General features: G+C 40.1%; 1 protein-coding gene across 5 annotated transcripts in view; it reads right to left on the bottom strand.

Moving 5' to 3' along the window:
• Window positions 1-27,981, bottom strand: part of FRMD6 (FERM domain containing 6) — a 267,195-nt gene that overhangs the window by 102,510 nt on the left and 136,704 nt on the right. For all 5 annotated transcript variants that reach the window (XM_024997600.2, XM_024997601.2, XM_059890453.1 and 2 more), the window contains one exon: window positions 5,021-5,095. The gene's annotated coding sequence lies outside the window, so the exon portion shown is untranslated. The remainder of the gene's footprint in view (window positions 1-5,020; window positions 5,096-27,981) is intronic.

The raw sequence follows: 27,981 nt of genomic DNA, 5'->3' as shown, positions 1-27,981 counted from the left end.
TTCACTTTCACTTTTCACTTTTGTGCATTGGAGAAGGAAATGGCAACCCACTCCAGTGTTCTTGCCTGGAGAATCCCAGTGACGGCAGAGCCTGGTGGGCTGCCGTCTATGGGGTTGCACAGAATCGGACACGACTGAAGCGACTTAGCAGCAGCAGCAGCAGGGATTGAAACTGCACCCTTGGCAGTGAAACCATGGAGTCTTAACCACTGGACTGCCAGGGAATTCCCTGGGTTATTTTAAAGTAAATCCTAAACATCATGATATTCCACACTAAACTACTAAGCATATGTCCTTAGAGCACCAGATACCATTATCATGCTTAACATGATAATTATAATTCCTTAGCCTTCAAACTTTCCACTTATCCCCCAAATATTTTCTTATACTTGGTTTGTTAGAATCCAGATCCAAACAAGTCCCATGCACTGCATATAGTTATTATATAAATTAGTTTTTGTTTATTTGCTTTTTAGTTTTGTTTTTTAATGAAGAATTTCCTTTTCACATGAAACCACCATTAACCAGTGCCTCAAACAGGCTGGCTCTGGGCTTTCAGAAGATAATTCGGATTTAGAAAGGATCATAGATACCATTCCTCTTTCAGTATCTTCCTATGCTCTATATGTTTACCAATCTGGGTCCTTCCTGGAGATATTAGGCAGAAGGTAGGTGAAATGAAGAGTGGTCTGGATATGTGAACTTTGGATAAGACAACGAAATATACCCCTGAAGCAATAGCAAATTTTCCATGTTATCTTTACCCCAAATGTTTTACATCTTGTTCCTGTGATTAAATGTTTGTCTTTTCAAGCAGCTCAGAAAATCCCCATATGGTATCCCCCTTTTGAAGGCTGATAATGCACATTTAATACATTGAAGTCTCTTTAGTGTTGTACAAATTCCACTCAGTGTTTCCCAAATGTCTTTGATTATGGAGTTGGGTTTTCCCACCACCCCAGATCACCTATTAATATGTTTTGGAACCTAGTTTGGGAAGTGGTATTGATCTGTGCTACTATTATTAGTATTTTTATTGGGTACATCAATAAACATTTGTTCTGGCAAAGCACCTTGTAACTGCTTTTGCTAGTTTTTCCTCTCACTCTGAGATCCTGTGGCATACACTGGTATTTTTATTACCATTCAAAGATAAGAGCTATTAAGTACACATCGATAATATGAGCTAAGTAACAAGTTGCTGTCGGGCAGGATTTAATTTAAAGCCCTAAAATTTGAAGACTTTAATTGGCAAAAATCTAAATAATCCCCAAATACTAGAGCTGTATTGGCTGTTAGAGAAAAGGTAATTTCACAGAATATTGCTCATATTCACATCTCTCATTCTCCCTCTGCATATCCCCAACCTAAGCATAATCGACCCCTAACCTGATGCTCAAAGGAACAGAAGGACTAAAGGAGGCAGTGCCATTTCCCTTGAAACTAGGCATCCTAAAGATGAGTTATCACTTTTCCTTTCATGATGACCATATAAACGTTCATGGAAAAAGATGGTGTATGAGACACATACATCAGTTATTCCTAAAGACAGAGATTAAGGAGACCTCTCTGTAGAATCTGTAAATGTGATTCTTTGAGACATCTCCTCCAAGTAATCTCTTCTAAATGCTCCACCCATTTCTCCACTGCTCTGACCACCACCATGCAGGGATGCCAGGTGGTGGTGGGTGGTGATGACATCAGCAAAGATTCTGCTCATCCAAGGGAAGCAGAACTGTTACTCAAAAAAATGTACTAGTTTAATTCAGGAACCTCTCAGTTTCTGGGTGGTAAAAATGTCTCTGGATTTTCTCTGCATTATCTGGGCAAGTACTCAGAATGAACAATCTTTTCTTAGCTGGGAGAAAATAAAATAAGCAGGAATACCATACCTCCCCATCCTTCCTAAAGCTTCGAGTTTGATTCCTAGTCCCCAGGGTTTGAACTCTGTATATGTCATAAGCATCAAAGCATGGAAATAACAGAACCCTTGTACCACAAACCGATCGTTGGTTGTATAATTTAGACCATTATAAATCTTGTTACATTCTCTCAGTAGTTAACATTTACATGAACTTTTTGCTCTTTGTTCCTTAAAATTTTCCTTTCCTGTTTATTTCTTGTCAGTTGGTGTAGTGAAAGAAAATCAGTTCAGAACTAATGACCTGGGCTTAAAACCTAACTTCACTCACTGTGCAACCTTATGCAATTGACCTAATCTCTCTGTGCTTTCACTTCTTGACCATGAAATGGTGATTTATAAAATACATCAAAGATTATGAGAATTTCCTGATGTGAAAAATATGAAAAGGCTTATCCCATATTCAGTACATGGGCAATTGACAAATGTTGGGTTCTCTACTTTATTCTCTTTGCTTCTGCTTGCATTATTTATCACCTAATTCCATCATTATGGGAACAAAATCAATAAATGACTTCCCTGAATTTTTTTTTTTATTGTTTTCTTTGAAATAATACCATGGGGTATGAAAGGCTCAGCCTAAAGGGATCTGTTTCAATTTTCTGGAACAGAGGAGGAGTTGTATAGGAGAAGAAGCTGGCCTCTTGGGCGGGGAGAAGACAATCAGCGCAAAGCCTCTACCTTTGCTCACATCAAGAGCTAGAGGGGTGTGTGTGCGTGTGTGTGTGTGTGTGCACACACACACACACACACACACCCACACACTTCTTCTAACTGTTTGACCAAAACAAGAAATAGCAAATAAGCATTCCATTTCTTCTTAAATGGACACCAAAGGTCCTGTTAGTTGATAAGTGATGTCTGGTCATTTTAGGATGCTTATGATCCTACTGAATGGATATAACTTAAAAGACAGACAATAGTAAATGTTGCCAAGGATGTGGAGAAACTGGAACCCTCTTTCACTGCTAGTGGAAATGCAAATTTTATTTTTTGCTTTGAAAAATCTTTTGGCAGTTTCTTAAGAAGTTAAACCTACCATCTCAATCAGCAATTTTGCTGTTAGGAATCTACCCAAGAGAAATGAAAACATATATTTACACAAAGACATATATGTAAATGTCCACAGCAGCATTATTTGTAGTAGCAAAAGACTGGAAACAATTCAAATGTCTATCAGGTGTGCTTGGACAATGGAATACTCTTTAGCAAAAAAAAAAAAAAGAAAGAAAAAAGAAAACTACTACTACTGATGTATGATAAAAACAAGGATGAAACTCAAAGACATTATACTAAATGAAAGATGCAAAAGACATATTTGATGACTTCATGTATATGTCTAGAAAAGGCAAATCTATAGAGACAGAAGGCATATTGGTGACCACCTGGTGTTAGGGGTAGGAATGAGGAATAACTGAAAACAAGCATAAGAGATCTTCTGGGGAGTTGGAAATGTTCTCAAACTGGATTGTGGTAATGATTATACAACCCTATGACTTTATTTTAAAAAGTCATTAAATTGTACATTTAAAATAGATTTTGATATGTCAATTAAACTTCAATAAAGCTGTTTAAAAATAAGCAGCTTATTATTATATGCAATTCATGTGGTGATCTCCTTATGAAAAGTAGCATTCAGAGGTTGTGGAGAATATGATAATCAGGGTGTTTTCCTGGAATAGGCATGCATCTGTCTTTCAGCTCAAATATTCATTATGCTCTGACTCTAATGGTAAACAACTCCAATGCACCAACTTTCCAGCTGGGTAAGGCATGGAGCTATGAGGGGAGGAGGGAAGCAGGACTGGGTGATGTCAGCCACAGAAGAGAGGACACAGAGGGAAGAGGAGCAGACTGGAGCTACTTCTGCTCATTGACATCAGAAACAGAGGTGGCAGCACACATCTGCATGGACTGATCATTTTCAAACCAATATGCCCATCCATCCACTTCCTGTCTTGGCCAGCAGTCTCTCAGAGCAGCCACCCTCTCCCAATCCTGCTTTTTCTCATTTCCAATTTCCTTTGGGCTATGCTTCTCCATCTATTTGTCCCTCAGTCATCTGTGCACCAGCGTGTCCTATCTGTCTAGACTTTCTGAAGTATCTTAACACCTGTAGGTAACAGTTCAAACCAAGGAAAACTGTATCTTTCAATCATCACTTTTCAGTTACTTATAAAGGTTCTTTCCAGGTCTCATTCATAGACATATACCCAAAAACTAAGATCATTAATTTGAAATTACATTATTGAAAATGAATGTAGGTGAGAATCTCAAAGAACAGTCAAGTTTGACTAGTTCAGGGCTTGATAATTTAATAATTCTTCCTTTTACTTCATCTAGTCCTAGTATTTCACAGGGAAATTATCACGAGAGAGGGAGCAATGTTATGGAGATGAATGTGACACATAATCACATAATCTTGATGGTTGTAATTCTACAAGCATATAAAAAATAACCAGAAAATGTGTGAATTTCACACAGAAAATTACGGTAATTTGGCATATAGTACTCATTGAAAGTGGAAGCCTATTTAAATCTACTGAAAACTGAAAATGCCTTCCCAAATCTATCTGCCAATTGAATATTTTGGATTTTGAATTACATGGTTTTTTCTATAAGAAGCATAGAGCACTCTATAAATAATAGCTAATAATTATTGAGTTATTGTGATATTCCAGGCATATTATTTAATCTTCATAATGACCCTATGAGATAGGAACAATAACTACCCCAATTTTACAAACAACAGAAGTAAGATATAAAGAGGTTTTCTGCTCAAAGTGACCACTGATAAGTAATAAACCAAGGATTTAAGTTCAGGTCTTTCCAACTCCAAGCCAGTGTCCTCAGTCACTGTGCCACACATCTAAATAGACCTCATGATAATATCTCATAAAAATATCATCCTCATTTTTACAAATGGAGGAGCCACAAGGGGACAAGGACATATGACTCACCCAAGAATATGCATCAAGTCAGTTCTTCATAGATTTCTGTCTTTGAGGCTTGTGGGCCTCCTCTTCAGTGTTTTATAAATTGTTCATGAGGTTATAAGACTCTCTTGAACAGGACTCTCTTCTTTTAGAGGGTACTCACCTGACTTTCAGTTATAGGTTCTCCAGACAGCCAGAATGTTTCAGGCTCTTCATTTGCTGGAAATCACTGGAGTGGCTGAAAATAAAAGGACCATTTGTGTTCAGGCTACCAGGTCACTAGAGCTAATTAAGTAGCAACTTTGTTTGGTTTACAGTCAATGCAAAGATTTTGGCATCTGTTCCACTGAGGAAAAGACAGGAGATTATGGATCAAGAACATTCTCACATGGTGATCTATGCACATATTTTAAGTAATTAAAACTATTCATTTGGCTAAAGAGAAATCATTATATACAAAATTCCTTTAAAACATTCCTTCGGTATGTTTTAAAATTGTTTATCTTCTTAATCTGACATCAGGCAAGAGTAGCAGAGAAGCCTGACAAATCCTGAGAACAGAGTGAAATAATTTGCAGAGGAATATGTTTTAAAACTTTTCATTCTGAAGATGTGACTGCTGGTATGTTCAATGCAGAGAACCCCAGTTCTGAGCCTGATGTTGATAAGTAAAAAAACATTCACACAGCCCAAAATCTTTCCCATTTTCCCTCCACACTTCTCTAATCATGAGTTCAAATAATATTGCCAAATAATTTTTATTTTCCTTTGATGAGAGTAATATCAAAACTCATCTGTTTTGCAAATGAATGCAAAATAAAATAATTTTTTTCCAGCTCTTATTATATAACCAAGAACAGTTTCCATTTATTAACAGCCTACTATACAGAAGGCACTGTAATTGACATTTCACATTATTTCTAATCTGGACAACTTGGCAAGTTAGGTCTTCTTAATTCTATTTATAGCAAAAAAAAAAAAAAGACAAAACTAGGACCAAGAAAGATTAAAAGATTCTGTCTGACTCAAAATTCACGTGCTTCCCATCATGCTCACTCACTCTTCATCAAGCTTTGGAGTACCACTAAGGATAAGATGATTCTGGGGGCTGTTTGAACAACGATTTGTAAGTTGCCTATTTAATGCCTAATGAATATAGGAAAGGACAATATTCCAAAGTAAGGCATGGACCTTGCTCTCCAGGCGTTCACAGTTTAGTGAAGACAAAAAGAGAAGAGAATGAAGTTCTAAGAAGAATGATTTAGAAAGTGCTAGAGGAATTCAGAGAGGGGCCCAGTTATGAGCTGATGAGAGGGGAGTACCCTCCTTAAATGAAGTGAGGCCTCGGTGAATCTGATAGAAGACACAGTTTAGATGAGCAGAGAAGAGAGGGAAGACCATTCCTGGGACAAGGAGTGAGCATGCCGAGTCCCAGAATAGCAAGGACACCAGCCTGGTTGGTGTGATGGAATTTGTGCTAGGGAGGAAAAGGATTCTAACACTACAGTGATTTATCCTATAGCAGCTTGTTATAAAACTGAAGAAGTTACATTCTAGTCTGGGTCAAGGGAATAGTTATCCAAGGTATGGCTTCCTGTCATAAGTAGAAATATGTCTATTTTTTGCCCCCATTCAGAAAAAAAAAATAAGGGGAATCCCAGAAGGGTCATGGGACAAATATAGGTTTAGAAGTCAGAATTTCTGGGTTCTGTTTTCATTTTCAGTCATTTCTTCTCTGAAATGCAACAGTAGAAATTACTGAACCTCTTCTGAATCAGTTTCTGCTAAATGGGAAAAAAGTGTATCACCACTTCTCTCCACACACAAGCAAATTTATCCCATTCTAAGTATGCAGATTGTTGGAGACAGGAGATTTTTCCCATTACTGATTGTAGTAATGAAGTACCCCTAGACTGCCCTGCTTCACTGCTGCATCCCTATACCTATTTTACAGCTCATACTATGCTGGAGATAGGGTGGGCAGTAAATAATGTAGTTTTTAAATTATGGCAATGTTGACATCTTTTAGTGTAACAGGAAGACATAGCATTAACTGTCTTTATAGTCTTCAAGCACAGTTTCTAGATACAATATAATATTGTCATTACGATTTTCCTGCTACCTGGACAACTTGAAAACTTTCTAATGTGTTTAATTATACCGTTTTTAATCTGTGCAAGATTAGGGTGAACAATTCTGTAAGTGAGTTTTGACAAAGTAAGTTAGCCTTCCAGACAAATTTTCCCAAGCCCCCTTGGCTCTAATCTGGACTTAAAAAATTCATTTTACTAACTTGTTGAGGATAAAATATTTCGTGCTAATGTTTAGCTATCACAGTGCTGCAGTTTAGAAGGGCAAGGGAAAAACATCCCTCTGGGCTCTTGGGCTGGATAGAAGGAGCCTTGGACTCTGCTTGCACTCACTGGCTAAGCAGTGCTGAGCAGAGACTGTTTTAAAAACACAGAGCTCTTTATCTTTTTGCCATTTATTTTTCTAAATGTCTTATGGACATCTACTAACAACATATGAGACACAAAATTTTAAGTATATTTGTGTATGATATAATATAAATCAATGTAAATAGAAATCTATTATATTTAAATTATTAATGACATTATCCAAGATGCTCCTATTCTTATTTTTTCTGCACTTCATCAAATATTCTCAGAGAAATGTTAATATGGCTCACTATGATTATATATATATTTCTTTTCCCTATGTTTCTTCTGATTTTTGCTTTATGTAATTTTGTTTCTTTGTTGTTAGGTGTCTAATGGTTTATGATGTCTATCTTGTTTGTGAATCGTACTTTTTATCATTAAAAAGTTCATCTTTGTTTTATTTGAAAACTAAAAAATTATAAATAAACAAAAGAATAAAAATGAATTATTTTGAAATTTTTGAAATTTTGAAATTTTTTGAGAAATTAATCTCAAAAAATAAATAAATTAAAAGACAGAGCAATGGGAGAGAGAGAGGGAGAGAGAGATATCATCAAGGGATAATATACCCATCCACACCCTACAGATCCATCTTGCTTTTAGCAGGACAATACTATTAAAAGCCGGAAATGAGAGTCTAATTTACTTGTTTATGTATCATTCAGAGTCTCCCAGACCATTGAGATTTTATTTGAATCTGTGAATAGTTTGTCCTTATGGTGTTCCCAATAAGGGCTACATTCTCTAAATTGGGGATAAATCAAAGTAAGTTTCAAAGGAAATTCTTTGAATCTATTTCTGGAGCCACTAAACCAGAGTTCATGTCGTATTAATGATCGACAATACTTTCTTGCTTTCATTCACTTGTTCATTTATTCAACATTTTTTGACTATTGAGTACTATAGTGAACACAGCCCCATACTCTGATTGTTTCTAGTCCAGTGGAGGAGACAGATAACAAACAGTGTGGAGTCCGGTGATGTGATCAGGAACTAGGTGCTAATGGTGATTGGTGGAGAGCAGCAGTGCTCAGGAAAACTTCCTGGAAACTATGATAGCTGGGAAAACTGTGAAGGATAACGAGGAGTGGTCCAAGCGGAGAAGATATAAAGAAGCGTTCTAACTGGAGAAACAACATGTCCAGAGGCATGAGAAAACATGCATGATCTTCACAAAAATATGAAAGACAGCCAGAACCAGAAGAGATGTGAGGGATTTGCAGAATCATAGCTTTCAGAGTCACCAGACAGTTTTCACAATCTCATCAATTTGAGTGTTTGGATGTGTGGCATTCCCCAGCCTGTTTAAAAGGACATTTCCTTGACTGGCAGTCAGGAAACATGCTGGCAGCATGGCTAAAAATGCATAACTCCTTGAGGAAAAGATACTGCAAAGTATCCAGTTGGTGACAAAACAAGAGTATCTCACCTCATTTCTTGAAGTAGGATCAGGAAGTCTGCCAAGACAATCACATATTCTTTTCTCATGTTCCATGCACCTAAGGTGCTGCTTTAATGCATGAAGATCAGCTGATTGTAAATTTTGATCTATTTTTTTTCAAGGAGCTGCTGGCATTATTTATTTTCATTGCACATTCAAAAAAACTGAGGATTGTATGACAAATGACAAAGCCACAAAATGAGTCAGTGCCGAGAAAGGATTAGATTGAAGGGCTCCCCAAACTTGGTTGGGGATGAATCTTTAGGACAGAGTGTGTGTATGCTTAGTCACTCAGTCGTGTCCAACTCTGCAACTCCATGGGCTGCAGCCCAGGCTCTTCTGTCCATGGAATTCTCCAGGCAAGAATACTGGAGTGGGTTGACATTTCCTTCTCCAGGGGATCTTTCTGACCTAGGGATCGAACCTGGGTCTCCTGCATTGCAGGCAGATTCTTTACTGGATGAACCACTAGAATACTATGAATATAAGCCAATACCCTGACAGGAACAGAGCTTATTAGAGAGGAGGTTTGGGCAGCAGCAGAAGCTGGATCAGGGACTGAGTCTGAGTGAAGCACTAAGGCAGAAAGTAACTCTATGAGAGGGACTACAGAAGGACTTGAAGCTCACAAACATATAATAAACCATGTTCTTCTGTATTTCTTCCTACAACTAAGGATTAGCAACCAGGACTGCTATCCCTTTTCTGTCATCTATGACCCTCAACTCCAGCTGGGAGATTTTCTTCTCTTGAGCAGTCCTTAGTGATCATTTTATCCTAATTCCATTAGTATAAACATGATGAAGGTAAGAAACAGCCTGGGAATACATCTATAAGTAACGAAAACACTAATTCAAAAATATATCTACACCACCACGTTCATAGCAGCATGATTATAGTAGCTAAAACATGGACACAAACCTAAGTGTCCATTGATAGATGAACAGATAAAGAAGTTGTGGTGCATATATATATATATATACACACACACACACAATGGAATATTATTCAGGGGATTGTACCCTGTGGGATGCTGTTGATTCCTACTTCTCTCCCAAGACTGCACCACCTTAGCAGGCACCCTTGGCACTAAATATGAAACCTGAGGCTTAGATAACTTGGGTAGAGGTGAGGGGTGGAAAGGATACTCAAGAAAAAAAAATTATTGAAAGTCATTCAGTCATGTCCAACTCTTTGCGACCCCATGGACTATACAGTCCATGGAATTCTCCAGGCCAGAATACTGGAGTGAGTAGCTTTTCCCTTCTCCAGGGGATCTTCCCAACCCAGGTTTCCTGCATTGCTGGCAGATTCTTTACCAGCTGATCCACAAGGGAAGCCCAAGAATACTGGAGTGGGTAGCCTATCACTTCTCCAGTGGATCTTCCCAACCCAGGAATCAAACTGGGGTCCTGCATTGCAGGCAGATTCTTTACCAACTAAGCTATCAGGGAAGCCCAATATTAAATACAGAAATACATAATTATTTAGGAAATGAATCCTAATAGGTACCTGAAGCCTTGGAGATCTGGGACTTTTCCTAAAATATCTTTAGGAGAGTTACCAACATCACTTCCATACAGATGTTTCCTGCTTGTGTTTGGCTTTCCCTTCAACCTATAACACTACAAGCCTGCTTTCCTCCCAGCGTATACAGGGACCAGTGCAAGCGAGCAGCCTGAAACTTACGCTTCATTGGATTCGTGGTTCACCCAGATGCAGTACCACTGACAGAAGATGCTGGAGGATGATTTGGATGTATGTCCTGGTTTGCCAGAAAGTCCCAGGTTATGCCTGTCATTCTTGTTTAAGTATTTTCCCCAGTTTCATTGAGAAATAATTGACATACATCTCTGTATAAGGCTTACAGCATGATAGTTTGATTTACATAAGTTGTGAAATGATTACCACAATAGGTTCAGCTACATCCACCTTCTCCTCTAGCTACAATAAAAAGCAGCAAGAAAAGAATAAAGGGAAAAAAAAAGCTTCTTGTGATGAGAACTCTTAGGATCTTCTTATAACAACTTTCTTAAACATCAGGCAGCAGTGTTACCAATAGTCATGTTGTACATTACATCCTAAGTATTAAACTCTCTCATCTTAAAAGTAGACCTTTGTATCTTTTGACCACCTTCCTCCAATCCCCCGTCTCCCGATCCCCTGATCCCCCGCTTACCTCTAGTAACCACAAGTCTGATCTGTCTCTGAGTCTGATTTGTTGTTATTGTTACCATTTTCAGATTCGACATACAAGTGAGATCATACAGTGTTTGTCTTTCTCTGTATGACTTATTTCACTTAGCATAAGGCCTTCAAGGTCCTTCCATGTTGTCACAAATGTTAGGTTTTCTCCAATTTTTATAGCTGAATAATATACCATTGTATATATATACATCACAACTGCTTTAGCTATTCATCTGTCAATGGACACTTAGGTTGCTTTCATGTCTTGGCTACTGTTAAGTAATGCTCCTATGAACATGGTGGTGCAGATATATTTTTGAGTTAGTGTTTTTGTTACATTTAGATATATTCCCAGAAGGGAAACTAGGGACTCATATATGGACGTTCTGTTTTTCGTCTTTTCAGGATCCTCCATGCTGTTTTCCATAGTGGCTATGCTGGTTTACACAGTGTACCATCAGTGCACAGGGGTTTCCTTTTCTCCACATCCACACCAGCACTTGTTAGCCCTTGTCTTTTTGATGATGATCATTCTAACAGATGTGAGGTGATGTTTCTGTGGTTTTAATTTGCATTTCCCTGATGACCACTGGTGTTGAGCATCTTTTCATGCACCTGTTGACCTTTCATATGTCTTCTTTGGAGAAAAGTTTAATCAGATCCTTTCCCTGTTGTTTAACTGAGTTATTCAGGGTTTTGAGTTCTTTATATGCATTGGAAATTAACCTTTTATCAGATATATGGTCTTCAAATATTTTCCCCATTTTTTAGGTTGTGTTTTCATTTTATTGATGGCTGTGCAGAAACTGTTTAGTTTGATGTGGTCCCACTTGTTTATTTTATATTTTATTGCTTATGTTTCAGGTGTCAAATCCAAAACGTCATTATCAAGATGCATGTCAAGGAGTTTTGCTCCTATGTTTTCTTCTAGGAAGTTCCAGGTTTTAGATCTTGATGAAATTAACATTTCAAGTTAATTTCTGTGAGTGGTATAAGACATGGGTCCATTTTTAAATTTTGATAACTTCCTTTTCATTCTGAAAAAAACAGTCTTGGTTTGCCTGATAAAGTGTATGGTCACCCGATTTATGTTGGATACCTCTGTGACCACATAAACTGGTCCCAGGTGGGGGCTGTCAATTCTAACTTTAGCATCTTCATCACCTTTCTGCCCCAAGTAGGTCTGGCAGAATATCTGTTTCCCAATCTCAAAGTGGGGGTAATCACATTAACCTGGGCTTCCCAGGACTCAGAGGTCAAGAACCTCCTGCAATGCAGGAGATGTTTGTTGGATCCCTGAATCGGGAAGACCCCCTGGAGAAGGAAACGACAACTTATTCCAGTATTCTTGCCTGGGAAATCCCATGGATATGGGATCCTGGTGGGCTACAGTCCATGGAGTTGCAAAACGGTCAGACACAATTGCAAAATGGTCAGACACAACTTAGCAACGACAATCACATTGACCTACTTATTGTGAGTTGTAAGGAAGGTTCCTATTGTGTATTTTCTATCTTCTTAAAAGCCATTGCTTTGGTATTATATAAATTAAGACTTAAACAAATTTGTCAAATATGTGTAAGCCCTCTTTCATTTAGATATCCAAGAATCTGTAAGTAATACTATCTAATCCAGTAGCTTTAGTTCTCTGTTATGCTTTCATGAAGATCCACCCGTGTTCAGCAACCTACAGGGTGGAGCAGTAAGACAGTCAGGCCTAGTTAAAAAGATCAGCTGGGTGTCTGGCCCTTGGGTGAAACACTGCATCTGAATGTACTGGTGGAGTTAAGGAAGTGTTATCCGGAAATAGCTTGGCCTTGGTGGGTCACGCTGTGTCAGTTGTCACTGTTAGAGAAAGACAAGCAGGAAAGCCAGGCAGGAAAGCTCCACCCCCACATGGAGCTGGTTTGCAGACTGAACCAGTGAGGACGACAGCACAGCTCTGTGGTGGGCAGGCTACCGGATCCAACACGCCACTTCAGAGCCTCTGAATCATACATCAAGCACAAAAAATCAGGCTTATTTTCCCGGCCAAAGTCACATGCAAAGTCGAGGTAACAGCAAAAAGTGTCCTCTGAGTGCTGATTTGGGCACGTAAACAGTGGCGTGGTTAGATGCCACTCTGTGTTTAAAGTAATTATACTATAGCACTGGAATGTGGTGATGTGAAAGCCCCATTGCAGCAAAGTTGATTCTATCAGCAAACTGGCAAGTCAGTCGGCCCAGATCCTGCTTCTCCCTGAATTTACTGCCTCTTACTTGGGAATTGTCTCTGGGAAAGTAAAAACCAACAACATGTCAGAGACATGGCTTGTGGCCGTTGGCCGATAGCAGCTGTGGTCACTCATGTTCAGTGGGAGCCTTTGGAAAATAGCTGAGGCTGATGGGAGTGGAAGTGGCCTGAGTCTATGTCTTACCTTGTCTTGTTGTATTCTGCTGAGGCTGCACAGTCACTGCTCAGCACGCTGGAGAAATTCAGCCTGAGAAAGGCTGGTGATGTGGGAAAGACTTCCTGGGAAGGGTGACATCCCTGGAAATAAAGATGATGGTTCTTTGCTCCTGGCTGCGGAAGCCCTGCCTTCAGGGGTCCAGGCAAATATCCGACTGCTGAAGTTTAACTGCATCCTAAATACAAGGACACAGGGCCTCTTTTATCCCTGTCCTCTTTGGAATCGTGCCTTTCTCAGGGAAAAATGACCTAGTAATCACCCCTCTGCCCCACGTCCTGGCACCAGATCCCCACCCTTGTGCCAGATCAGTGGAACTTTCCTTGTGTCTGGGGAGAATCATTTCCCTTTATCCTCACAGAACTTCCTTCATAAGTTAGTGCTGGCAGTGATATTCATTCTAATTAGCCGCCCTTGATGGATTTATTTCATCCAGTTGTAAATTTTAGAGGAGAAATTCCCAGGCCAACTTAAAACTAGAAGTCACAGGACAAGCTAAGTGGAAATCAGGTTTGGATGACCTCCACAGAGAAGTCAAGCCAATTCCCATGAGGTTTAAACACAGTGCTCCCAGGAAGGCTAGTCAAAGTTGAAGGACAGACCTGGAAGAGATCTCATGGAGCCCATTTCGTTCAGTCGCTTTGTTTTACAACGATGGACCTGAGGCTCGTAAAGGTGAATTAATCTGCCTGATCACCAGTCACCCCTGAAAGTGAAAAGGGCATAGGCAACCCTGTTGACTACAGGGAAAATATCTGCTTATCTTCTAGGGCAAATTAAGTACAGCTGTCATAAGCAAAAGCTTGATCTATTTTTCTCAAGTTCATCTTTCTTTTCACCTTTTAACTTGTTTTCATGGAGTAATGTTACATCCCTGAAGAGAACATGTGGAATCCAGCTGATGAGAAATTTCAGATATTCCAAAAAGTATACAAAGTCGATGGTGTAATGTTGGTAGGTAAGGGGACCAGCTGTTGGAAACTATAAACTCCCAAAACATCTGGACTGATCTGTGTCCTAAGTTCCAGTCATAAATTGTCCTTTAGCTGTAAACCTTTATGCTCTGAGTCTGGAATATTCTCTGACTCTCTGTCTGTCATTGGTACTTGAAGAGTAGTTACTGAAGGTAGTGGATGGTAGGCAGGTTTGTTTTATGGAGTATTGGGGAAGAAATGTTTCTTGTCATATTTATGACAACTCTTCCTGGTATTTTTTCCTTTATGTATTGGCCTCAGATTCATTAGAAGTAAAAGTTGGCATTTTCTCTTCTTTTTTTCATTCATTCCTTTTCCCCCCTTCATTTTCTTTCCTTTCTTCATTCCTTCTTTCTTCCTTCCTCCCTCTCTCTCTCCTTACTTACTACCACCCTTCATTTCTCCCTCTACCTCCCCTCCTACTTATCTTCCTTATTTTTCTCTTTCTTTTCCTTCCTCCTCCTCCTTTTCCCCCTCGTACCTCAAAGCTCTACTGTGATTTAATGAACAGTCACTCACAGCCACAGCTTATGGAAGAGATACCGTTATCTGTTGTTCACTTGTTGAGCCTTGGACTCAGTGCATAGATGAAATTTAAAGGCTCCTTCATTTTGCCCAGCTTTCATGTTGATATTATGAATATTCATCTTTTGATATAAATATAAGAAGACTCTTCATTTTCTAAATTATCAAGGCTAGAAGGTTTTAGCACAGAACTCCTGTCATGAGAAATTTTGGTTTTATTTGCAGAGCTATAATCGTTAAGTTTAAATAATACCAGAACAATAGTCAAGGGGTACTAAGTCACCAGACGATTGATTCTATTTTTTACCTCACAACGAATTACTTGAAGTTCTTTATACAAATGGAGTCCAAGAATCATCCAGATTTCCTTAATATTACAACTGTATATACTAAAAGTTATAATATTTATACTACAACTTCTAAAAACATGTTAATAATTGTACTATAATAATTCTTTACTGATTGCAATGGATGAAAATAATTTGCATTTCAATGAAATGATTTTGAAAACAAATGACAGGTACTAACCATATTCCCCACCAAACCTGTTCCTCCAGGAGACTTCCTCATTTCTGTCGCTGGCTGTGCCATTTTCTCAGCATCTCAGGGTAGAAATCTGGTAGCCATTCTCGGCACCTCTCAGCCCTCGCCCTTCACACTCAGTCTATCACCAAGTCCTGCCAATTTCACCTCCACAATATGTTTTGACTCTGCCTATGCTGCTCCTCATTTCCATCTACTCCAGCTTTCCCAGGCCACCATCATTTCTTTTCCCCAACCTGGTTTCTCTCCTCCACCCTCTTCTTTCTCCAATCTGTTCTCCTCAAAACAACCAGGGTGACCTTCAGAGAAAAAAAAACAGGAGCAAGATGTGCTCTTATTTCAAATTCCTGAATGTAAGCCTAGATCTCTTGCTACTTGGCTCCTTAAACCCTAGCTGCCTTTGGTCCTTTTTTGGTGTGTAAACGGATCGGGACATTTCCTCCTCCTCCCCTCCACCCCCACCTCTATCTACTTTCTTTATCAAGCATGTCTTAACTAAATATCATACTCAGAAAAGTTTTATACCCAAACTAATGCAGTTCCTATTGTAATGCTCAAACAAAACAACTGGTTCTTCTTTCAAAACCTTATCACAATTATAAAGTTTTACATTTATAATATAATATAATATACATTTTATTATTCTATTGTATGTAAAGTCTAGCTTCTCCTGCTGACTATAAGCCCTATGTGGGCAGACACCATGCATGTCCTGGCTCAGTGCAGACACATAATAAATGTTTAATAACTACTTGTGGATAAATGAATTGTCATTGTAATGAATTTGTACACTGCATGTTTTATTTTAGTTTTAGGGGCATACGTGTTCTAATCCCCTTAAATTTATGCACCTATTAACCAGATGATTTTATCCCCCTTTTACAGATAGTAAAATAGATTTAAAGAAAAAAATAACTTAGGAAGGGTAACAGTGTCCTCAAGTTCAGAGCTGCCTAATACATAGAAAATAATAACAACAGCAGCAATGATTGCAATTTTTTGCTCTCTTACAATATTCCAGGAATGTTCCAATAATATTAACTCATTTAATCCCTATAACAACTGTGTTAGGTAGGTAATATTCCTTTTTTGAGAAACTAGATGTTAGGTAACTTGCCCAGGATCTTAAATATATACATATGCACATTATGGTAAATGCTTTCTACATACATAATCATGTTGGTTATCTTGCTGACATTGAGTTTTACCCAGTCAGTGTGTTCCTATGGTGAGAAACACTGCAGGGAGCATGATTTCTGGTTCCTCTTGAAATTTCTTTCTTTCTATACCTCTTGCCCTGGCTCTCTCTACCCTCCCTCTTCCCATCCCTTCTCCTGTTCCTGGCTTCCCCTCCGGCTGTTTAGTAGGAAAACCTCTGACAGAGCCACTTTTCTGCCAGGCTATTATATACATGGTCAGTGTTCCCACATTCCAAAGGTGGGTAAAAATGTGTGTGGAGAGCGGGGAATTCTGCCAGAACAATGACTCACTGTGTACATGCAAAACGGTTCAATAATAGGTCACTGCCCTCGTGAGAGCAATGCTGCTCATCCCCAGGGGAAATAAGGGGGCTGGCACACAGCTCTCCTGTGACCTGGGATAAGCTTTTTATGACAAATGGGAGAGCCTTACCCACCAGCACCCACATCCTGAGTTTTTATTTCATGGGCATGAAAGGTGATTTTCAAAGAATGATGGGCATGAGATGAGTTCCTGACATGCAATTGCATACATATTTGTAGTCAGGGTGTACGCTCACCTCTAGGTTATTCAGCAATTAGTTATATATGTGCTGGAGTGTCTGGTCCCCTGGCTTCTCCCATGGAGTTGTTTACTTGGTTTTAATTTTTTGGTCCAAATTCCTGCTCATAAGAATGTCAACTAGTAGAAATAGAGGATTATGGTGGAATTGGGCTGGGCTGTTCCCTGCCTCACTTTCCCCCAAGCCCATCCTAGACTACAGAAAATGACCTGATCCCTTTCTCTGTTGCCCAGAGCCTGTGTAAAGCCCACCTCAGGACCAGCCCCACAACCAGCCTAATGGCTAGCATAACTCTGCTACTGGGGGAAGAATTCAGCCGGTGAAGATTGGGACTCTCACAAGGTAAGATATTAAGTTTCACCTGGCTTTAAGGTTGCCTCACAATTATTTTGCTTCTCCTCAACTCCCTTTTCCAGACCTTAACAGCTGTTCTAGACCTCTTCGCTACATTCCTTGGCCCCCTTACCCTAGTCTAAGCCAGGAGTTCTCAATTTTGGCAACCCATTAAAATCACCCCAGGACCTTTTAAAAATCCTGGTGCCTACACTGCATCTCAGGCCAATTATATTAGACTCTCTGGCAGGGGATTCAAGCATCAGTTTTGCTTTTAAAGCTCCCCAGATGATTCCAGTGTACAGCCAAGGATTAGAACCATTGCTTTAAAGAAGAGAACTTTCCAATTTCATCAGAAAATTGAGGCAGTAAAGCACCAACATCTCAAATTCCTTATCTGCTCACAAGCTTTTCTACATGCATCTCCACCCTGCTGTCTTTCTCTCTGGTCTTAGTAGTTGAGCCACCCCTCTATTTCAGGACAACTATGTCCTTTATACCCGTATCTTCCAAGAACTTCCAAGACCTGCTTGTATCTCTAATCTCTTCCCCTCCACTGGATCTTCCCCTTTAGATTATAAGCAAGATTAAGTCTACCTCATCTTAGAAAAGGTATCCATGGAGCTTGTCATCTCTGTTTCCAACCTCACATCTATCCACTCTCCACTAAGTTCTTTGTAGTCTTTAATTAATTAATTTTTACTTGGAGGATGATTGCTTTATAATATTTTGTTGACTTCTGCCATATATGAACATGAATCAGCCATAGGCATACATATGTCTCCTCCCTCCTGAACCTCCCTCCCACCTCCCACCCCATCCTCTAGGTTATCACAGAGCACCAGATTTGAGCTCCCTGTGTCATACAGTAAATTTCCATTGGATATCTAATTTTACATATGGCAATGTGTACGTTTCAATGTTTCTCTCTCAATTTGTCCCACCTTCTCCTCCCCTCCCTGCTGTGTCCACAAGTCTGTTCCCTATGTGTGAGTCTCCATTGCTGCCCTGCAAATAGGTTCCTCAGCACCATCTTTATAGATTTCATATATATATGTTAATATATGAAATTTGTCTTTCTCTTTCTTATTTACTTCACTCTGTGTAATAGGCTCTAGGTTCATCCACCTTACTAGAACTGAGTCAAATTCATTTCTTTTTATGACTTAATAGTATTTCATTGTGTATATGTATCACGACTTCTTTATCCATTCATTTGTGAATGGCCATCTAGGTTGCTTTCATGTCCTAGCTACTGTAAATAGTGCTACAATGAACAGTGGGGACATGTGTCTTTCAATTATGGTTTCCTGAGGGTATATGCTCAGTAGTGGGATTATTAGGTCATATGGTAGTTTTAATCCTAGTTTTTTAAGGAATCTCCCTTCTGTTCTCCATAGTGGCTGTATTAATTTGCATTCCCACCAACAGTGCAAGAGGGTCTCCATACCCTCTCCAACATTTTTTGTTTGTAGATTTCTTGATGATGGGCATTCTGACCATTCTGGTATGAGTTGCATTCTTTGTTTTATTGTAATATTCTCCCTGAATACTAAACTTTCTCAGCTGTACTCTTACTAATCTTTCATAATTGGACACAGTTGCTACACCCTCCACAAGAGGGTCCCAGATTCGCTCGCTGGATAAAGATTCTTCCATTCAATTGACCCTCTGAAACATTTTTCTCTCCTTTCCTCTCAAATGTAACTGCCTTGAGGACAGAAACCATGTCCTTTTCATCTTTGTTAACATCAGTATCTGGCTTTCCTAACTTTTTTGTAGGAATTCACCTATGATTGTTGAAGTGAATTGCAAAACTAGTCTCTGTCTAGTTTCTTTGGCAGAATGATGTGGTCTGGCTGGCTGGAGATGAATTTCATCCAACCAGGCCCCCACACTTTTTTCCCATGAATGACTGTCATAGAAAGGACTTACAGAAATCATTGAGACATTCTTTTGGATTTCACATTATGCCACAGAATACTGTCATATTTACTTGTACAGGATGAATTTCTAAACAAATATGATATAGGAATCCTCTGCTCAGAATTTCCACACTTTTCAAGGCCATTGCCCAAGCAATAATGATCTTGGGTAACCAGAAGAAAAAAGAGTCAACACAGTGGCTTGTACTTTAGAAACAGTTTTAGAAGTTAAAATTCACACCCTGACACAGTTGCTTTATTTTAGAAGCCAGCACCAATTCTTTGCAGAGGCAGAGCTGACCCTGCTGTGCAAAACTGCCAGAGCAGGGTGTGTCACCATGCTGAGCTCCTGCCGGCAGCCGCTTACTGAAGTTTTCCTATTTTCTTTTGTTTTCCTCTTAAACTCTCCTTCAAAAGCACAGGTTACTCCTCAGTCGGACTCCGAATGCTTAGCTCCCTCAACAGAATAGCCAAATCCCTAACCTGCCTGATTAATTAGCTGAGTAAATCTAAGAAACTCCTTGGCTGCATGGCCCTTCCTTCTGCCAAGTTTTGTAAAATTCATAGACTGTGTGTATTCATAAGCACAGGAAAACACCTGTGAGCAATTAACCAAATACCCTTGATTTAGAGGCCTTGGAAATATGCTGATGGCCCTCAGACCGTTGGCACGGGTCTGTAATTATGTGAGACCACAACCAAATCATCCCAACAGGCCAATTACAGGAAGGGTCATTCTTTCAAATACAACGTGATGATTTCTCTAAAAATACTTCTGCCTGAGACTCAGAAAGAAGTCTTCTTTATGAGTGCTGCTTTAAAGCAATGGTACATAAGAGTTTGGAAAAGGAATGATGCCTCAGGCCATTTCTCTGAGATATGTCTATAATCATGGTGAGTGGGAAGAAAACCACCTAAACCAATTTTTTAAATTCATTGAATTAAAAAGCGTGTTTAAAATGATCCACCTAGAAAATGTTGCTTTTAACCTTTTGTTTCTGTCCAGCCTAGAAAACAGTATCCACGGAGTTAATAAGTCAAGACTGTAACCAACAGTGTGTCTTGTGAAAATGAAAAACCCACCTTTTAGAGTAGAGAAGGCGATGGCACCCCACTCCAGTACTCTTGCCTGGAGAATCCCATGGATGGAGGAGCCTGGTAGGCTGCAGTCCATGGGGTTGCTAAGAGTCTGACACGACTGAGAGACTTCACTTTCCCTTTTCAGTTTCATGCATTGGAGAAGGAAATGGCTACCCACTCCAGTGTTCTTGCCTGGAGAATCCCAGGGACCGGGGAGCCTGGTGGGCTGCCGTCTATGGGGTCACACAGAGTCAGACACGACTGAAATGACTTAGCAGCAGCAGCAGCAGCAGTCCACTACAGAACTGTAAAACAAAAAGCCTTGTCTAATCCTTTCTAATGTGCAAGAATGAATTCTTATCACTCTGTACTGGCTTCCCCTGTGGCTCAGTTGGTAAAGAATCTGCCTGCAACGCGGGAGACCTGGGTTCAATCCTTGGGTTGGGAAGATCCCCTGGAGAAGGGAAAGGCTACCCATTCCAATATTCTGGCCTGGAAACTTCTATGGACTGTATAGTCCATGGGGTCACAAAGAGTCAGACACTATTGAGCGACTTTCACTTTCACTGTACCTTTCTTTATATTCTACATGACTGCTGCTGCTGCTGCTGCTAAATCGCTTCAGTCGTGTCTGACTCTGTGCGACCCCATAGACGGCAGCCCACTAGGCTCCTCTGTCCCTGGGATTCTCCAGGCAAGAACACTGGAGTGGGTTGTCATTTCCTTCTCCAACGCATGAAAGTGAAAAGTGAAAGTGAAGTCGCTCAGTCGTGCCCAACTCTTAGTGACCCCATAGACTGCAGCCTACCGGGCTCCTCCGTCCATGGGATTTTCCAGGCAAGAGTACTGGAGTGGGTTGCCATTGCCTTCTCCGATTCTACATGACTAAAATATTTAAAATCAACCTCACAATATTGAAGAAAGCCATCTATTTTCAGAATCAGTCTCAAAAAGCCCAAAGACCTGAAAAACATGAGTTCTTAATCAAATATAGATATGCTTCAGGAGATATAAGCATCCTTAGAAATTCTAGAAAAAATTTGTGTGTATGTATTTTTTTCAGAGCAAAGGAGTGGAAGGTATTTTTAATTACACAGTCTAATGCAGTAGCCACTATTGCATAGCTTTTGAGTCCCTGATATATTACAGCTTCAATTGAAATGTGCTGTGTTCAGATCCCTACTGAAGGGCCTCCCTAGTGGCTCATTGGTAAAGAATCCACCTATCAATGCAGGAGACATAGGTTTGATCCCTGGTCGGGGAAGATCCCACACACCACAGAGCAACTAAGCCCATGCATCACAACTATCAAGCCTGTGCTCTAGAGCCTGGGAGCTACAACTGCTGAGCCCACATGCCACAACTACTGAAGCCGTTGTGCCCTAGAGCCCGTGCTCAGCAACAAGAGAAGTCACCACAAAGAAAAGCTCACACACCACAACTACACAGTAGCCCCTGCTCTGGCTGCAACTAGAGAAAAGCCCATGCAGCAATGAAGACCCAGCACGGGCATAAATAAATAAATAAATAACTTAAGAAAAATCCTTACTAGATTTTGAAGATGTAGAGTTATAAAAAGAATGTAAAATATTTCACTAATAACTATTGTATTGATTAATGTTGAAATTATAATATTTGTATGTATCCCATTAAATACAAATAATTAATCTTACCTGCTTATTTTTATAATTTTTAACATAGTCACTAGAAAGACCAATACTACCTACTAGCTCACTTTATATTTCTATTGGATAGTACTGTGCTTGTAGATTCCATCAGTTTTTAAAGAGCTCTTTTTCTTAGAGCAAAGAGAGACTTGTTGAGATATAAACGCTCATCTCTCATCCTGCTGATTCTGTCTCAGCAAACAGCCCAGCACTGGGTGCCCTGACGCTCGTGAGGGTATCCTTGGCTAACACTGGAGACAGGCTGCTGTGTAAACCTCTAACACGGATGATGTTTCCAGAAACAAACACTGATGCACCCATCACTTCACCATCGGCACACAGATTCTGTAATCTCTCTTCCTCCAGTCTTAGAGGGACACATGTCCACAAATCTGCATTGTCTTCCTGGATTCTCCAACGAAACATGTCTGCTGTAGCACTTTTCACACCAACCTTGCCCTCATGATTTTCTATCTGGGTCACAGGTATCTTTGAATTCTTCTCATTTCCTGCCCACACCAGTGCTGCAAGCAACTATTAAGGCCTTTCAATCTTTCTAAAATGCCTTTTTGTGTTTTTTTGCCATCTTTGCCTGGATTGTTGTCATACTCTCCCACCTGCCTCCATTTTTCTAGATCATCTCCCTCAATGCAGAGTTCATTTTAAAATCAGAAATCTGACTATATTACTTTCTAGTTCAAAGAGTAAGTCACAAAGTCTTCACTGTAGCTAAAAGTGTGCTCCATAAACTGTCTTAATCCAGGTTTCATCTTTATATCCCAACCCCTGCCCCACCCATATACACTCCAGCCATGCCAGACATACAATCTTCTCTCATGCCTCCGAGTCTTTGAACATGTGCTTCTCTCTGCTTGAATGCTTTTTCCTCCCTTTGCCTTTTAAGACCTGCGTTATCATCATCTCTTCTACATCCACTTAGAGATGCTCAAAGCACTTTGTATATGCCTCTGTTAGGGCATACATCATATTGTATTGAATTGTTTCACTGTGAGCTCCTCCAAGTTATTCACTTTTTGTCTGTGTTGCCTAGTACAGTGCTAAAAACTATAAGAACTTATTGGATATCCAGAGCAATTCCAAGTAATCTTGTTTCTATAAATCTTCCCAAAGTAAAGTTCTCTGCTCTCACAAGTCAGAGTTTGAGGAATCTTAGAGATTTTCTAGTCTACTCTCCCATTCCCTGATGAGCAAATCAAGACGCTTAGACATGAGTCATCATTTATTGAGTGCCTGCTATCTCATTTCATCTTCATGATACTCCATGAAGTAGATTTTCCTATTAATACCCATTTTACAAAAGAGAAAAATGAAGCCTCACTGCATTTAAGCAATGTGCCCAGGGTCACATAGATAGCTAATTACCTGGTGAAATTACACATGAATTTATCCTTGTACTTTCCTGAGTCATCGTTCTCCTGTCTCACATAACTACTTACAATTTGAGATGCTCCCTGAGTTATTCAACAGACATGAAGATGATATTTTCACAGAGAAACAGAATGTTTTAGTGGGAAGGACCACATTATGACAATGATGCAATTCTTATTTGTTTGACATGTTTGTGAGCATATAAAATTTTAATCTGCCATAATTTTTCATTTCCATTATGACAAGAACATTCCTTCATTATTACTATATAATCATAACTTTTCAAGGCTGCATAACAGTCCATGAACTATTTATACCATAATAATCAGAGTTGTTTGAGTCCTAACCGAGTGATATTTAAAAGCATGAAATCCAGCAACTTGGTAGAATAATAGCTCAATAGGACCTCAGAGATCTCTAGTCCATCTTTCTCAAAGTATTGTCTTCAGACCAGCAGCATCTATATCACCTGGGAGCTTGTTAGCAAAACAGACTCTTAAACCCTACCCCAGACCTAGTGAATTCAAATCTGCATTTTAACTAGAAACCCAGGTGATTTGTGTTTACATAATATGTATGAGATAGTATGTGAAAACAGGAGTTCTCAACGTTGGCTGCACTTTAGATCACATGGAAAGATCTTCAAGATACTGATGTCCTGGTCGCACTCAAGCCTAAATCAGACTCTCTAGCAGGGGGACCAAAGCATCTGTCTTTTTTAATGCTACCCTGGTGATTTCAACCTGCTCAAAAGCCACAGAAGAAGGCACTGAGACCCTACCATAAACTGATGAGATGTTTCAGCAGCTCCCTCTCCCTAGTGCTGGAGTTCCTTTTACAAGGTCATCCTATACATTTGTATGGGAAATTCTGGTAAAACTAGACAAAGCAAAAAAAAAAAGAGAGAGAGAGAAAGAGAAAAAAATGAAAACAAAGACCTCACAATGCTTTTAAGAAAATTTAAAAGTTCTTTAAATTTCCCATTTATGTTTTCTTTTCAGCCCTCCCTAGCTTCCTTCTCCCTTCATGGTCTTCTCCCAAGAGATTCCTGTCTATGACAGATTCTGGAGATTCTGCTCAGAGACCACAAAAAGCAAGTTTCCTATATCACAGAACCAAGAAGCAGCAGAAAGAATTCTTGAATTCTTCTCCTTAAGTTGATTTGTTCTGGCACCTTCTCCTACCTTCAATCCCCAAATCCAATTTCTCCTATATGTCTGTATTTGGGCAAGCCAGAGGATTTGGGAACTTCTTTCTACATAATGACACAACTTTCTTTTAGGTTAACAGAAAAGTCAAGGTCACAGCCATGAACAGTTTTCCTCAGTATTCTGTTCAATGGCTTGACCACTAAAAAAACACCTGAGCTAACTTGGAAGCCTTTGGCCCTCTAGTCCTGCAGAGTGTTGAACCATCCTGAATACTGGGACCAGGAGGAGGAGGATACACTTTTTCAAAACTAGGACTCAGCACTTTTTCCCTTTTTACATAAACTAGGATCATAGCACATACTCTGAATGTTTTGCCTTTTGTAGAGAATGTTATAATGGAACACTGGGCACATGGCATTATTATTTGGTCAATGAAAAGTGATTTTTAAATGTTTTCATCTTTAATTCCAGTTTTATTGATTTTAGCCATTTTGGTTCTAATTTATTTCAATTTGTTGTTGTTTAGTTGCTGAGTCATGTCCAACTCTTTTTGAACCCCATGGGTCTGTAGCATGCCAGACTCCTCTGTCCACGGGATTTTCCAGGCAAGAATACTGAACTGGGTTGCCATTTCCTTCTCCAGAATTTATTTCAATGTTTAACCTCAATTTGATATTTATTTTAAATTTAAACATTTATTTTAAAAGCTTATATTTTAAACTTTCTACTCTAAGTAGTACAAAAAATTTTAAACAGATGTCTCATCAGTCATTGCCAACTGAGTACAAGCACTTACTTCTTTTTCCTCTTGATAACCACAACACATTAAAGTGGTTTTTTTTTTTTTTTTTGAGGTATAAAGAGAATGGGATGGATGTATCAAATTAGCTTATGAGATACTCTGGAATTTTCTGGAAGACAGAAAGCGGTTGGAAGGATGGTGACTTGGACAAGCGGAAGCTGGGGCGTATATGCAAGGACCCCCCTCCCCCCTAGGTCCCTAGGTCAGGATCTGCCTTGTATAGGTCTCTGGGGGCATAACTGCCACTGTGAGGACATGTCTGAGCTTGTACAGAACCATCCATCTCAACTGCTGCTGCAATTCGAGGTGGGCTGCAGGGATGGGCAGCTGGCACCAGAGATGACGCAGTAGCCACACACAGCTGGAAATGGAAGAGGCAGAACCCAATCATGCAACTGAATAGGACATTCCTGCTTGAAATTGTCTGGGGCTTCCCCACAGCCAAAGTTGAGGGATAAGAATTATTTTCAGATCCTTTAAGCTCGTGTGTGTGTGTGTGTGCATTTTTCAGGGGTAAGAAAGTCTATAATTTTCATCATGTTTTCAAAAGGGTCCATGATAAGTGCTTAAGAACCACAAACAACAAGTTCCTTAACATGACAGGTGAGGTTCTGAACGTCCAGACTCACTGGCCTCTCCAGAGCCTCATCTTCTCCCAGTGTCCTTTCCCCATCCATCCTCCCTCACTCACTGAACCCTGGGTTCCAGTCAGAGACGTTCTTACCAGTCTCAAGAGCCATACGCTCTTAACTACAACTTTGATTTAATACACGCCTTTCTCTGCCAAGAATGCTATTCCCCCTTTGCCACTTCCTCAGGGCCTGCTCTAAATGGTGCATACTTCTTATCCTTTAAGACTCAGCAATAAAATCATCTTTTCTGCTGTGCCCACTGCCCCCTTCACTGGCCCAGTCTCTTCCTCCATGTTTTCCTAATCGATTCCATTCACCTGTGAACATAGCACTTAAGCTTTGGTGTTGCAACTCTTCCTTTGCTACTTTCTTCCATTCATCAGTGAACTCTTGAAAGCACAGACCATGCCCTCACCACCCAAACCATAACGCGCAACAGCAGACTATGATAACACTGGAGCAGTGAACTGACTGGGTGGAAAGCATGGGAGGGAATGACTGCATTTATCAACTTGGCCATTTGTCTCGCTGGATCTTACAGAGAACCTGACCTTGAGAGGCTGGATCTTCATAACCAGGCTCCTTGCTCAGGTTATTAGAATCTGTCCTGGTCCAACTGCACATTTCTGGCTGATTCCTACTCATTTTTAAAGAACGACTGTGAAAAAAGAATAATCAGAACACGGAAGGAGACTTAGAAATTAAAAATGTAATTGATGACAAAAAAAATTCAGTAGGAGATCTGGAAGGGAGAGTTAGAAGAACTCTTAGAAAGTGGAGAAGGCACCCAAGGCTGGTATGCATGTCTTTCCTTGAGGCATCCTGGACATGCCTTCCCACCAGAGCATGTATCTGTCACGCTGCATTGCAATGGCCAGTTGATGGATCTCTAACCCCCAGTAGGCTGGGCTTCCTTCAGAGCTGGGACTGTGTCTCTTTCTGCCCCATCACCTCTCACAGTGCTTGGCACAGAGTAGGTGCTAACACACATATATATTTAAAGAAATAACAATAAACACATGAAGGAGTGAAGACAAGCTTTAGCTGTGCTCGGAGTTGAGCGAGGCTCTGTAGTAACAAGTTCTGGGGTTTGTAGAAAAGCTGAGTGACTGCAGATCCTGGGGGTACTCCTCCAGGGAAAGGGCCAGACTGGAGCAGCAGGCAGGTTCCCAGATATTGTGAGCTTGCTTGAACAGGGAAAGGGTGATAAACAGGGCAGACACAAGTGGGTGGATCCACTGAGAAGAAAGGGGAGGGGAGAGCTCAGCCAGCAGTTAATATTTTATGAGGAATTACTACGTGCCAGACCCTGCGTTAAGGACTTGTCATGCATTCCCTCACTTACCCTTCATAAGCCCCCTACAAAAATAGCTACAATTTTTACTGCATCCATTTTCTAAATGAAAAGATGAGATGTCCACATAAGTATCTAACCCAAGGTTCTAGAGCTAGTAAAATGGATTTGGGATCTGTGTGGCTCTAATCACTGGGCTAGTATTCCTGGAAAAAAGTCCCATCTGCCAGAGGTTGGCTCTTGCTGGGTATCACAGCTAGGGGACCCCGCTGAAGATGCTGAGTCTTTCCCAAATGACTGCAGGCTCCCTTTCCCAGAAAACGCTGCGTGGGAGAGTAAATAGCTGGGTTTGGGGCATAATGGTTTTCTTCTGTTTTGTGTTACTGGATTTGATGCACAGAAAACTGCCCAGAACCTCAAATAATTACAGTAAGACGACTCTGCTTCCTTCACGTGGCCACAGCAGACAGGCAGGAGCCCAGAGGCACTGCAAAGTGAGTGTTGTAACCATCAGATGGGAAAAAGCAGGAG

This window comes from Bos taurus, chromosome 10 (genome assembly GCF_002263795.3).
Source record: "Bos taurus isolate L1 Dominette 01449 registration number 42190680 breed Hereford chromosome 10, ARS-UCD2.0, whole genome shotgun sequence".
NCBI lineage: Eukaryota > Metazoa > Chordata > Mammalia > Artiodactyla > Bovidae > Bos > Bos taurus.
Note: the sequence above shows the minus strand (reverse complement) of the source record. Positions and strands in the feature narration are given on the sequence as shown.